At 52.4% G+C, this 14,894-nt stretch overlaps 1 long non-coding RNA gene and 1 other non-coding gene across 2 annotated transcripts in view; one reads left to right on the top strand and one right to left on the bottom strand.

Annotated features, from left to right (window-relative positions):
- LOC142931182 (uncharacterized) overlaps positions 1-13,505 on the bottom strand; it is a 33,521-nt gene extending 20,016 nt beyond the window's left edge. The window contains exon 1 of the long non-coding RNA XR_012947162.1: positions 13,256-13,505. This is a non-coding gene — a long non-coding RNA (uncharacterized LOC142931182). The remainder of the gene's footprint in view (positions 1-13,255) is intronic.
- LOC116953278 (U6 spliceosomal RNA) lies at positions 13,435-13,537 on the top strand. Its single transcript, XR_004404570.1, has one exon. It is a non-coding gene; the product is annotated as a U6 spliceosomal RNA (small nuclear RNA).
- The last annotated feature ends 1,357 nt before the right edge of the window (positions 13,538-14,894 follow it).

The raw sequence follows: 14,894 nt of genomic DNA on the forward strand, positions 1-14,894 counted from the left end.
GGCAATCATAGCCATGAGGAAGGGCCATCGCCCGAACCGGCGCATTTTTATTTATTTATTTAAAGCCCACACGGTGCTACTGCGGAATGTGTCATGTGTTCCTTTCGTCAGTCACTGGTCCATTGCAGCGAGAAATGCACTGTACGTACGAATGTTGAACTTCTTTCGCGCCGTACGTAGTCAACCGTGCCAATCGGGGGGAAGGTCAACAAACGAAAACACAACCAAAAAACAACGGGCGTGGGAGCCACGTGTGACTACTGACGAGGCGGGGAGTTTGGAGCCAGGCTTTGATTCACAACAGAGATTCGGCAGCTCGTAGTTTCGAGCCAGGCTCTGATTCACAACAGAGATTCGGCAGCTCGGAGTTTGGAGCGAGGCTCTGATGGGCTCTGCGGGGCTGTGGACAGGAGGTGATCACCAGTGTCTGGATGCTTATTTGGAACAGAAGCATCGCTGCCATTAAGTGTATCATTCCTATTGTGAGTGTTTGGGAGGGATGGAGCTATTTTCTTTTCTTGAAGGATTTGGGGATAAAGTGGCAGGTATTTGAACGAAACAACGTGCATTGGAAACCGAGCAACGAGATGACGTTCGAGTATCACCTGCGCGCGTGTCCCTCTGCTTACATCTCAGACGTCGTCGCCGCTATAGAACCGTTATTTAAAGTACAGAACGCACTTTGTCAATAGCAGTGTGTGTGTGTGGCCTTGAAAGGAACGTTCTGGACAATAGCCCTGGCTCATAGGTTGTAGAGAGGCCAGTGAGATGTGGTGGATGAGAGGTGGTGACTGTACGTGAACACCATGGGGCCTGATGAGAATTACTTTTAAAAACACGTTTCGTAATGAATGGTTATAAATTGGAATACGATTAGATTTAAAATGTTTAGTAGCTATTGAGTTACACGGTTCATATAATATACAGGATACATTTGACTGTTACTGAATGTAGGGTAAAAAGTTCGATATTTCGGCCAAGGGAAATGTTGAGTTTTACAGAGAGAGTCGTGAATATTTGTTGAATATAGAATGGTGGTTGGGTGGCCGGTGATGCCAGATAACAGACCCACTTGGGTGTAGTGAGCCTTGTAACGTTCTAACCCCGTGCCCCCACTGGACATCTGTATAAACGAGCTTTATAGCTCATCGGATTCCTCCAGGATAAATACATATTCTGATTCTCAATTGAGCTGCCCTCCCTGGTGCCAGCCGGAACGCTTCCCACTCTCCCCCTCGGGTGTCAACCAACTTTGTTCCCGAGTGTCTGCCACATTCAGCGGGAGAGGGGCGTTTTCGCGACACTGCAGGCCTGGAGCGTCTAGGAGACGTGGTACTGCCTCGATGCAACGCCTCAATATCTGATGTATCGCCTGGTACGCAGGTCGTGGGTTCGATCCCGACCCCGACGCCTGCTGTGTATTTGTAGTTTGCGTGTCTCTCTCCACGTGCTCACGTGAATTTTTGACCGGGTCCACCTCCGATTTGCACGGTTGGCTACGTACGGTGGTGTTAAAGAAGTTTAACGTACAGTACATACATTGAACTTCTTACGTACATAGCCCAGTGGAGGCCGGGTGGTTCAGGAGGCCGATCCTGTGTCAGAGCCGGCACCACTGAGATCCTGGGGTCAAATCTGAGTTCCAGCCACCAGAGATCAGACCGGGTTCTCAAGTGTAGCGTAGCGAGTCGATGGTCTCGGCCTGGCCATCAATGACGACACAACAACGACAACAAGAGCAGGCTCACCACACAGGGCGGCAGGGTGGAAGCGCAGTGGTCGCATCTCCGACTCACAGCACGAAGGGGCCTGGGTTCGATTCCTGACTCGGATGCCTCTCTGCGGTGGAGATTCTATTTTCTCCCCTCCCCCTGTTTTGTTTCCTCCGGGATCTCCGGTTTCCTCCCGCATCATTGGTGCTGTCCAAGCATCCCATTGTAGCAGGTCCCTCCTGAACACGAGCCTCGGGGCTTGGTGCGGCTTTCCTGGATTGACAAGTGTAGTGTAACAGCGCCGGCTGGTGGACAGCAGCGGCAGCTGTGGTGGACAGACAGTGCACACGCCGGTGCGGGCGTGCACGGGGTGTGGGCAGAGCGGAGGAACTGGGGCAAGGGTCACGGAGGACCCCGTCTGGAGGCCCCTGGAACCTGCTGGAGGGTTCGAGAAGGGAGGCGCGGTCAGGGCGGGGCCAGGCCGCGCTGGGAGCATAAAAGGAGCCGAGAGCGGGGGGCTCAAGGCTGCCGGTGCTGGGAGTGGATTCGTCTCGTCGTCGCTAAACGTCCCCGCTAGATATTGAGCTACGAAGCAGAGTCGTTGGCTATCTCAGTCAGCGCCGTCAGTGCTAGACATCCGGTGTTGTGTACAGGCTGGGCTGAGCTACTGTGGAGAGTGTGTGGACGAGACCGTGAATGGTGGTAAATAAAGAAAGTGCATCCTACAAACTCTGTCTCTGAATCGTTGACACAACACAATAGTTATTAAAATTTGGCCTATTTTAGCTGTGACAAATAACGTTTTGATTGGTCGCCATAAGATGAAAAATTATATGCGGGAGCGGGACACGAGAGAGGCATGTGCGAACAGTGAACCCTAGAGACTCAGAGGTAGGTACACTGCTCACTGCAAGAGTCGTGAATATAAAAGTCTTCACGTGTGTACGATGTGCGTCGGACTTCTTTCGCACCGTACGTAGCCAACTTTGTGAATCGAAGCTGCCGGCGGCACTATTGTTCGTGAGAAAACAGCGAAACGAAGAACACGTGAAGGGGCTCCACCAGAGACGAGGAGGGGGAGAGATGAGAAGGCGAGCGCGAGTTTGGCGAGTGGCAGAGTGGATATGGCTTACGAGGTGGGCGGCTCGCGAGAGAGAGCGTGGCAGAGGCGTTTATCCAGGGCGCTACGGTGGCTAGGAGATGTTAACTTCCTCGCCTGGTGTACAGGAGGTCGTGGGTTCGATCCCGACCCTGACGCCTGCTGTATATTTGGAGTTTGTGTGTCTCTCTGTCTCATCATCATCATCACGGTGTCTAGGAGATGTTAACTCCCTCGCCTGGTGTACAGGAGGTCGTTGGTTCGATCCCGACCCTGACGCCTGCTGTATATTTGGAGTTTGTGTGTCTCTCTGTCTCATCATCATCACTGTGGCTAGGAGATGTTAACTCCCTCGCCTGGTGTACAGGAGGTCGTGGGTTCGATCCCGACCCTGAAGCCTGCTGTATATTTGGAGTTTGTGTGTCTCTCTGTCTCATCATCATCACGGTGGCTAGGAGATGTTAACTCCCTCGCCTGGTGTACAGGAGGTCGTGGGTTCGATCCCGACCCAGACGCCTGCTGTATATGTGGAGTCGACGGTGTCTCTCTCCCTGTGGTCGCGTGGATTTTCCTCCGGGGTCTCCGGTTTTTCCCTACACATTTAGAATCAACATCACGCTTTTAGAATAATTGCCTACTTTAAATGTCCACATGATAAGCCACTTCGTTGAGCTTTCATTTGTGATGGCCAGGTCGCTTCTGAAAAAGAGCTACACAGCTCAGTGGGGCCTTACCGGGACAAATTAAAAAAAAGCAGTTTTAGTTTAACAAAAAAAAAACATTATTGACAATGAGCACATGGCCCTGTCGTGAGTTTGTTGTTATTGTTGTTGAGCCACGCATGCAGCGGTTGTCGGGATGGGTCATGGGTGGTGGGTAGGTGGGGAGGGAGGGAGGGAGTAAGGGGGGGAGGGAGGGAGGGAGGAGGGAGGGAGCACAGCGCTTGCTCAGGGTTAGCGGGGTGAACGACGGAGGTTGAAGGGGTGTTTCTTGCCGGGGTCTCGCTTCTTTCTTTTGTGTGTGTGTGCCGTTTTTTCGTTTTACGGTCTTGGAAGACCGTTTACAGATGTGAGGTCTGGAAAGCAAAAGAATGTGTCACGGTGCAGATCGCTTTCAGAGACCGCGTGAGGTCAGCAGGAGCGTTCCACGCTGGAGAACACAGATTGCCGCCGCACTTTAAGCGATCGCAAGGAGTGGGGGGCGGGTTGGTGGTGGTGGTGGGGGGTGGGGGAGGCCGTGGGCCATCCAAAGCAAAACTCCCATCATGTGCAGAGGCGAAGACGCCGATGAGACCGAGGAGGAATGCGTCAAGAGGTCCCGCGCGAGCCCCCCCCCACGGGGCATTTTCTGACAAAGGTCCCCCCCCCCACCAATATATAAACACACCGTGTATAAATAACTAAACACACCGTGTATGTATTTAGTTATTTGCCCGAGGAAGGCCTCGCCGAGCCTCGAGATTCTTTGCCGGGAGGGTCGTGCCGCATCCGCTGGGCTGTTTCGTTGATTTCAGGGGGAGAGAGAGAGCGGCCCGGAGCCCCTCCACTCAGCCGGGGGGCTCTGGGGAGCGTCTCAAGAGGCCTCCGCCGGCCAGCCGACTTTAACGAGGCGTAGGAGTTCCCCCACTCCGTCCGACCAGATGCGACCTGCCGATAGAATCGCTGTTTTTGTTGCGCTTACACCCGCACCCCCGGTTAGCACGGTTCGCTACGTACGGTGCAAAAGGAGTTCAACATGCAGACGTACTACACTATACACTACAATACACAACGCTACTATATACTGTACTAAAATACTACACTACTATACACTGCATCGCTATGCTAAATTGAAAACTCACTTCTTTAGAACTGCTTTTTGTGTTCAGTTTGTTGTCCTCCAATTAGCACGGTCGGCTACGTACGATGTGAAAGAAGTTCAACCTGCAGACAGACAGACAGACAGGCAGGCAGACAGACAGACAGACAGGCAGGCAGGACAGACAGACAGACAGACAGGCAGACAGACAGACAGACAGGCAGGACAGACAGGCAGACAGGCAGACAGACAGGCAGACGGACAGACAGACAGACAGGCAGACAGACAGACAGACAGGCAGGCAGACAGACAGACAGACAGACATGCAGACAGGCAGGCAGGCAGGACAGACAGACAGACAGGCAGGCAGGCAGACAGACAGGCAGACAGGCAGGACAGACAGACAGACAGGCAGGACACACAGGCAGACAGGCAGACAGGCAGACAGGTAGGACAGCCAGGCAGCACAGACAGGCAGGACAGGCAGACAGGCAGACAGACAGACAGATAGACAGGCAGACAGACAGACAGACAGGCAGACAGGCAGACAGACAGGCAGACAGACAGGCAGGACAGGCAGACAGGCAGACAGGCAGACAGACAGACAGACAGGCAGACAGACAGACAGGCAGGCAGGACAGACAGACAGACAGGCAGACAGACAGACATACAGACAGGCAGACAGACAGGCAGACAGACAGACAGACAGGCAGACAGACAGGCAGGCAGGCAGACAGACAGGTAGACAGACAGACAGACAGGCAGGCAGGCAGGCAGACAGACAGGTAGACAGACAGGCAGACAGGCAGACAGACAGACAGGCAGACAGACAGACAGACAGACAGGCAGACAGGCAGGCAGGCAGACAGACAGGCAGACAGACAGACAGGCAGGACAGACAGGCAGACAGACAGGCAGACAGACAGACAGGCAGACAGACAGGCAGACAGACAGACACGGCGCACCCGTTCGCACTGCTAGGCCAGGGGGTCGCCAACCTGCGCCTGCGGAGCGGCGCGTGGCTCTTCCAGGAGCTGCTGTCGTGACCCTTGTCCACATTTCCTTACGGCTCTTGGAATATACACGGGGGGGGGGGGGGGGGGGGGTGTGCCGAGTTCGATAAAAACAGCTCCCCCTGTTAGTTCCTTGCCCGACCTCTGTGCTAGGCGAGGCGGTGAGGGTGATTGGAGCGACTTTCGCCGCTCTTTCAACTGGCCCTCCGGGACGTTGAATCCGGTGAACAAGTCCATCGTGCTGACCATTTTGGTGAATGGCCTCCTAATCCGTATTCTTGGTTCTTTCGGTAAAGTCACGTAGAAGGGAAATAATAAAATAACAAAAATAAAACAATAACATTCTCACGACGTTTCGATTGCAACACAAGCAATCATCATCAGGTGTGAAAATCACAGCAAAATTGTTTTGAAAAAAGCGACGACGTCAGGCGATCTTCAATTGTCCACCGTGAAGCTGACGCTGCGGTATTGTCTTTGATGACTGTTAAAACACACCAAAGTGCAGTCAGTTCTGGGTGTTTCACGATGCGAATTGCATATAACGCGGTTAACGTATTAGGGAACACATTTTTTTATATATATAACGCGGATGCGGAACTGCGTCGCGCGAGTAGGGTTCAGCGGTTGTGCGGCTGCCTCGGCGTAGCATCGCACGAGGCAGCGGGATGCTGCTGGATGCTTCCAGATGCTACCCACGTGACTAAGCCTTTGTTCGGCCTGCGTACGCATCTCACGTGGTATCGCGGACTGTGCTTTACCCCCCGATAATATTTATTATAACGCCATTTTTCCATAGCGCGGCGTTCTTCAGGAACGCAACTGCTACTAATGGCGTTATAGGAGAACGGACGGCATTAACCAGGGCGGCCACCGGGCTAGAACCGCGAAGTGACAAACGCGCTGCCGCTCATCCACGTCACTGCCACCGCCGCAACCGCCACCCGCGTCTGAACCGCTGGATGGCAGCTGTGTGCCACAGACATTCCCCATTTGTTTTGTATATTCGTAGAATCACTTATCCAACAGTGGGTCGAGATTTACATTCAGCAGCAATGGATGGAATGGTATCGGTCAGCAGGCACAGAGTGCCCGGATCGATTGCAGTAATGGTTGTGGTGGTGTTGGTGATTGGGTGACACACGAGCGTGGTGAGGTAGGTCAAACAATGTTCATGAGAGATATGGCGTGTGGAGAGCCTTAACAGAAGGCTGCACATTCCACGTTCCTATTCGTTGTATCGCCTGCGTGCGTGAATAGTTACACTGATAGTAGCAATTGAGTACCATACAAACCCTACGATAGTCAAAATGTATCACTACTAAATAAACTTATTCAACCACAACACCAACATCAACAACAACCTTCAGAGACACCGTGTCAATGCGACCGAGTTCCTGCGTTTGAAACTTGGGCAGCCACGTGCGATCAGTTTCTCACGAGCTCCTTGCGACGATGCTCAGAATCAGAATCTTTATTTAGACTGCTGATCGGAGGACTCCGATGAGCTGTGAAGCTTTTTTTGTTTGTTACAAAATGTCCAGTGTGGACGGGCCAGCAAAGTTGCATAGACCACGATCGTGACAGCCCAGCAAGTTGGTGCCAATCAATGTCCGACCACCCCCCCCCCCCCACCACTATTTACATGTTTCATCATCAACAATGATCAATCTACTGCTGGATTAAGGCATCGATGCTAACTCCCTCGCCTGGTGTAGAGGAGGCGGTGGGTTCCATCCCAGTCCTGACGCCTGCTGCTGTATATTTGGTGTTTGTGGTGTCTCTCTCTCTTCCCGTGGTCGCGTGGATTTTTCTCCGGGCCCTCCGGGGTTTTCCGCTCCACATTTAGAATGAACATCACGACGCGTTTAGAGTGTTTGGCTGCCATACATGTCCACTTGATAAGCCCACCTCGCTGCGCTATCATTCGTGGTCAGGTCGCTTCTGAAAGACAATATCTATATAGCTTAATGGGCTTTACCTGTTAAACTAAAAAAATAGTTTAGTTTATCTCCCATGATCCCATGATGTAACAATCCACCTAATCTTTGCAGACAATCTTATTGTATCGCTCCGTCTCCCCCGTGAACGTAAACTCAAGAGCGTTCCATCCTTCGACACCCACTCCGTAACTACTCTTCCCCATCGGACATCGTCCCTTCGAGCCGTGACGCCTCCTGCCCAACCCCACTGAACAGATGGAATGAGATCACTCACCTGCGTGTCCTCTCCAATCCACGCGAAGCCCCTTTTTGTCTCGCAATGCAATCCTCGAGCAAATCATCCCTCCATCCTTGACTTCTCAGAAATGTTCCTCCAATTTTGCTTAATTCTGCCTGGGCGTTGCACGGAGAGAGCGACCGTGCATTCGTCAAATAGACTGCACGAGGTGTAACTAACAAAGTGGACTGTATGTAAGAGGAAGGAAGCAATTGCGTCTCGTGGCCGAGAGAAGCCGATTTGAAGTGAGATCAAAGGCACAGCAGTCCGACGCTGTGCTCAGCAGGCCCCTGTGTCCCATGCAGGACACTTGCCTATTAACCCAGCAGTGGAGGAGGGGCGGTGCAGTGTTTGGCGCGCTGCCATACAAAAGCCAATGCCCGGAGTGCCACGGCAAACTTGGGACAAACCCACGACCGCTCAGGGACAAGCCCGGGGAAATTGACGTTGGCCACAAGCGGAGCGTGCGGGAGCAGCCCGAATAGCGACCGCGGCCACCAACCCAAGCGAAGACGACGATCGACCCACGTGCTCAACTCCTCGCCTCGACACATCCGTTACCCACGTGGCGTCGCGACCACTCGCTCTGCCACACCCGAAGTCGTTCCATCGATCGCTGACGTCGATGTCAAACTACAATAATGGCTTCCCCAGCCATACGAAGACGACGAAGACGACGAAGACGCCCTGTGTTCAGTTCCCAGCTACGGTGGCGAGATGGTAACTACCTCGTCTGGAATGCAGGAGGTCGTGGGACAGATCCCGAGCCTGACGCCTGCTGCTGTATATTCGAGTTTGCGTGTCTCTCTCTATCCCCATGGTCGCGTGGATTTGTTCTCCGGGATTTCCCTCCATATTTAGAATACAAATGCATTTGGAGTATTTGGCCGCTATACATTTCCACGTGCTAAGCCACCTCGTTGAGCTATGATTTGTGGCCAAGTCGCTTCTGAAAAACGAGCTTTTTAGCTTAGTGGGCATTACCTAGTAAAATAAAATAAAAAAATAATAGCATTTAGCAGAGGTCCTTCAGTCAGCAGTGGCGTACGCAAGCAATTGCAGGGCTGCGCCTTAATCTTTTACACGGGATGCAAAGCCACGTGCAGGCGCGCCCACTGGTGGAGAGTTTTAACAATCCCCATTCAGAGTTTCGCTCCAGCTCTGAGAAGAATTCATGCTGTGCTCATAAAGTGGACGGATGAGACCACAGGGAGAACACGCACAATTCCAAATATAGAGGAGTCAGGGTCGCCATCGAACCCTCGCAAAGGGAATTTAGGCGAATCTTTCCTGCCAGCCAAACGTCCGTGGAAGAGGTGGGAGTGCCCACACTTTGCCTCACCCCACGTGACCAGCCAATGAACGAGAACTGCGGTGAACCCATTGCAACAGCAGGAGCAGCAGCGGTGGGGAGGATTTAAGAAAAAAACGTGCAACGTTGTTTCAAGTGCCACCGGTGACCATTGCGTCGTGGCAGCATTTGGGATTGTATATATTATGTAACATTTGTTTTAATAAGGACGGTCCCGGCATTTACGACGCTACAGCACGTTCCGTGGAAACCCCGTCGTAAATCGGATCGTCCTAAATCGGACCCCTACATTCCCCCAGACAGTAGAAACAGTAGAAACGTAATGTTATCGGGGTTCAATAGGTAAACATTGACAATACAGCACCTGAGAATAGCGGGTCGCGTCGGAATATGCGTTGTAAATCGAGTTTCTGCGGCGTAAATCGATCCACGGTACCGGTATTCAAACGTCGTAAATGTGGATCGCCCGTACTGTATAAAGTGACGTTTGCCTTGACGTATAAAGACTCTCACGTTGGCTGAAAACATTTTAAAATAAAGACCCAAGGCAGGACCCTCCTGAAAAAAAAGAGTCTTTGGACTCAGTGTCGCTTTTATGGATACGTAATAGCTGTTATTATTAACTACCTCGCCTGGTGTACAGGTGGTCGTGGGTTCGATGCCGGCCCTGTCGCCTGCTGCTGCTGCTGTATATTTGGAGTTTGCGTGTCTCTCTCTCTCCCCGTCACCGCGTGGGTTTTTCTCCGGGTGCTCCGGGTTTTCCCTCCACATTGAGAATGACCGTCACGCGTTGCGAGCATTTGGCTGTTGTACATTTCCACAAGACGAAAATCCACTTCGTTGAGCTGTCATTTGTGGCCAGGCCACCTCTGAAAAAGAGCTCAATGGGCCTTACCTGGTAAGATTATGGGGAAAAAAAATAGTTGATTAGATTAGTATATTACTGTTGTTATTGTTGTCGTCCTTGAGCTACTGCCTCATTTGACGCATGCCTCTCGCTTGTGTCTCTCTCTCTCTCTGCACCTCTCCCGGGGCCTCGAGGTGTCTGCTGTCTCCTGCGTCTCACGCCGTGCTCCTCCTCTGCGTCCACACAGCCTCGGGCTCTCAATCCGTCAACGCGTCTCACGGCTCAGTCGCGTCACCTCCTCGGCCACGCGTCCCACGACCTCAAATCCGTCACTCGCATCTCACTCGACCCGGTGCATGGGGTCTCGTTGAGGCGCCATGTCTTGACTTACTCAACCTCGGTGTGCCTCTGCGTTCACGCGGCTATCCGTGGGACTACACTCTTGGTGTGTGTGTGTAACACTTCATGAAACGTCGAGCAAATGCACATCTACAGACAATTTGTTTTGTTGTTAATTCACTGCTGGATGAGGGCCTCCCCACACTACGTAGGTCATCGGGGTTACTTGACCATGCTTCACCTCGCTGGCCAGCGCTGGTTTGTGAAGTCGAGGCACCGGCGAGATGGGAACCATGGAAGGATATTACAACATCGTTACAAGAGTGTGTCTTTCGAAACATCCCTCTTGCGATGCGCACATCGGTACAGAAAGTTCAGGAATTAAATGAAGGTTAATAAACAACACGATGAATATCAACTATTAAAGATTCAGAAAGTTCAGGAATTAAATGAAGGTTAATAAACCACACGATGAAATCAAACTATTAAAGATTCAGTTCGAAGTGATGTCCGTTTAAATTGCTTTGGCTGAGAGTTAGTGAATTACAGTGACACCCACCCACTCATCACCCACCTACTCACCCACCCACTAACCCAACCCCACACCCACTCACCCACCCACTAAACAAACCCCATACCAACTCACCCACCCACTATCCCAACCCCACACCAACTCACCCACTAACCCAACCCCACACCCATTTACCAACCTACTCACCCACCCACTAACCCAACCCCACACCCATTTACCAATCTACTCACCCACCCACTAACCCAACCCCACACCCATTTACCAACCTACTCACCCACCCACTAACCCAACCGCACACCAACTCACCCACCCACTAACCCAACCCCACACCCATTTACCAATCTACTCACCCACCCACTAACCCAACCCCACACCCAGTTACCAACCTACTCACCCACCCACTAACCCAACCCCACACCCAGTTACCAACCTACTCACCCATCCACCAACCCAACCCCACACCAACTCACCCACCCACTAACCCAACCCCACACCCACCCAGTTACCAACCTACTCACCCACCCACTAACCCAACCCCACACCCATTTACCAACCTACTCACCCACCCACTAACCCAACCCCACACCCATTTACCAACCTACTCACCCACCCACTAAACCAACCCCACACCCAGTTACCAACCCAATCACCCACCCACTAACCCAACGCCAGACCTAGTCACCCAACCATTCACTCATTCACCAACTCACCCACTGTCAAATGCACAAATGAACCTTATGGCGTGACCCCGGTGTGCCGAATAAACGGAAGTCGAAATCGCAATAAATGTATGTGTATTTCTGTCGACTCCGTCCCACCGCGCACACCAACGCCGCGACCCGCATGGCGCGGACCGTCCTGGTGTCGTGTCGTGTCCAAGCGCAGCAGCAGCGAGGACGAATGTGCAGAAGAAACGAAACTTTGATTCGCGCATCGCGTGGAGCTCGTCGAGAGGATTAATAGATCGCCGTGTCGTTCGCCTTCAACAGACATAAAGCGACGTCGCAACGCAGTTTATGCGAGAGCCGGGGGCTTACGGGACCCCGGGGTCCCGACCTAAGATTCAAATGTCCATTTGACGGCAGTGCGAGGCGAGGTTGTCCATGGTATGGGTGGCGTTCAATATCAGCAGGGAACCGCACGCATCTTGACTCAACGACAACGTGTGCGTGTGTGTGTGTGCGTGTGTGTACGCGTGTGCGTGTATGTGTGTGTGAGTGTGTGTGAGTGTATGTGTGAGTGTGTGTGAGTGTATGTGAGTGTGTGTGAGTGTATGTGTGAGTGTGTGTATGTGAGTGTGAGTATGTGAGTGTGTGTATGTAAGGTGCCCGCTAACAGCACTTGCCCCTACAGTCTGTTAAGGCTATATGGGGGATCTTTGTCTTTGTATGTGTGTGTGTATGTGTGTGTGAGTGTATGTGTGTGCGAGTGTATGTGTGTGAGTGTATGTGAGTGTGAGTATGTGAGTGTGTGTATGTAAGTGTGTGTATGTGTGTGTATGTATGAGTGTATGTGTGAGTGTGTGTGTATATGTGTGTGTGAGTGTATGTGTGTGTGTGAGTGTGTGTGAGTGTATGTGTGAGTGTATGTGTGTGTGAGTGTGAGTGTATGTGTGTGTGTATGTGTGTGTGAGTGTATGTGTGTGTGTGAGTGTATGTGTGTGTATGTGTGTGTGAGTGTATGTGTGTATGTGTGAGTGTGTATGTGAGTGTGTGTGAGTGTGTGTGAGTGTATGTGTGTGTGAGTGTATGTGAGTGTGAGTGTGTGTGAGTGTATGTGTGTATGTATGTGTGTGAGTGTATGTGTGTGTGAGTGTATGTGTGTATGTGTGAGTGTGTATGTGAGTGTGTGTGTGTGAGTGTATGTGTGTGTGAGTGTGAGTGTATGTGTGAGTGTATGTGTGTGTGAGTGTGTGTATGTGTGTGTATGTGTGTATGTGTGAGTGAGTGTATGTATGTGAGTGTATGTGTGTGTGAGTGTATGTGTGTGTGAGTGTATGTGTGTGGGTGAGTGCATGTGTGTGTGTATGTGTGTGTGAGTGTGTGTGTATGTGTGTGTGAATGTGTGTGTGTGAGTGTATGTGTGAGTGTGTGTATGTCAGGGCCAGGGCAGCTCAGCTCGGAAACCCCAAACCGCGACTTCCCCCATCCTCTGACGCCCCCCTCCCCCCTCGCTGCGTGATCTCAGCTCACGCCACTGACGTCTTCAACATCATCCCCCCAACACTGCCACACAACAGCTACGTGGGGGCCCGGGCGGGGAGGGGTTGAGAGAGGGGGGGGGGGTTTGGGCGGTGGGGGCAGAGAAGAAACTGGTGGGGGCGGCGGGAGGGAGGGAGGGGTAAAGGAGTGAAATGAAACAAGCGCACAGAGAAGATGACATACCGTCTGTGTTTCTGCACGTAGGCGGACGCGGCCTGCTGCTGCTGCTGCTCGCTCGCGGATGACGTGGGGGGGGGCAAGAGCTCTCCCCTCTCTCCCTCCCCCCACTCTCTCTCCACTCTCTCTCTGTCCCCCCTCTCTCTCTCTCTCCCCACTCTCTCCCCACTCTCCTCTCTCTCCTCTTGCTTCGGCAGTACAGATACTAAAATTGGAACGACACAGAGAATATTAGCATGGCCCCTGCGCAAGGATGAGGCGCAGATCCTCTCTCTCTCCTCTCTCTCTCTCTCCTCTCTCTCTCTCTCGCTCTCTGCACGCGAGGAGGAAGAACCATCGGCACTTTCTGACGCTCGTTATATTTTAAATATACAGTCTGGGTCGAGCAAATGCCTTCCATGTGTCAGACACCGTGGCGTGGCTATATATGGGTTCTGCGTAAGGCTCTGCTCATTCGTCTTCGGCAGACAATGCGAACGGCGCGTCGCGACACGCGAGTGGGGGGCTGGAGCAGTGGGGGGCACACGAACCCCCCCACACCCTAGGGACCCCCGGGAGCCCGCGAGTTTGAATCCTGCCCGTGGTGCCTGGACCCTGCACTTTGCAAACAGCCTCCGCTGACCTGGTATGGTGAAGTATGGGCAAGCAACCCACACGCCTGACGGTGCTGTGTGGAGGCCTTCAGCCAGCAGTGGATTGACGATGGGCAGTAAGTGATTCGTGTTGTTGTCTGGAGAATAGTGCTTTAACATCACGGCCTAATTCAAATCCAGCACTCTCTATAAATGATGAAGAAAACCCCGCCATCACCACAGGACAACGCCTGCTGTGATCAGCACCACCACCAACACCACATTTGTCTTCCCAGTGTACAAGTACCGCGACCGGGTACAGTATTCATTTCAGGCCGAGTCGACCTAGGGCAGGATTAGGATGAGATCGGATGCCAATCGCATACGAGTGGATCTAACAAACTAGCAAAGTTGTGCATCCCTGCTGCCCGCGAGCACACATTCACCCCACGTGTGTGTAGATCTGTCAGACCACTGGGACTCGCCTACCCGAGCGAGACTGACGCAAAGTTCATGCGATATTGTGGGCGGTTTAAAGAGCTGAGACTTGGCACGACTGCAGCCTGTCCCAAGTCGACGCTTTGTACAACAACAAAAAGCAAACAATGGAATTGTCTGAATTCTGGCCCCAAAACGGATGCGTATTGGATTCACTCATCCCGTAAAGCTTCACCGCTGAGGTTCCACGCCGCTCCGTGCGATTGCTAAACACTTAAAGGCAGTGCAGACCCCATCTTCAAGCGGTGGCACGAGCAAGCAATTGCAGGACTGCACTTTTATTCCTTTGACCTATCCACGTCAGCACAATCCGCGCGTACGGGGCAAGGCGAAATCACGTGGACGAGTCGAGGTCTGTGTCTTGCGCTCGTGTGACCACGAGGTGGCGCTTCTGCTCGCCTGTGTCTCGAGATTGGCCATTCCACATCGCTATGGAATGTGGGTCTTGCTTCATCGACTGCTAAAGCGTTTTACTTATCACAGAAGCGGAGAACGTTCTGTTGGCGGTTGAGCATCAACGACGAGGATCTTCCGTGTAGCCTTAGCAGACTGTAGGGGCAAGTGCTGTTAGCGAG

Source organism: Petromyzon marinus, chromosome 50, assembly GCF_048934315.1.
Source record: "Petromyzon marinus isolate PM22_M1 ecotype Great Lakes invasive population chromosome 50, UKy_Petmar_22M1.pri1.0, whole genome shotgun sequence".
In the NCBI taxonomy this organism is placed as follows: domain Eukaryota; kingdom Metazoa; phylum Chordata; class Hyperoartia; order Petromyzontiformes; family Petromyzontidae; genus Petromyzon; species Petromyzon marinus.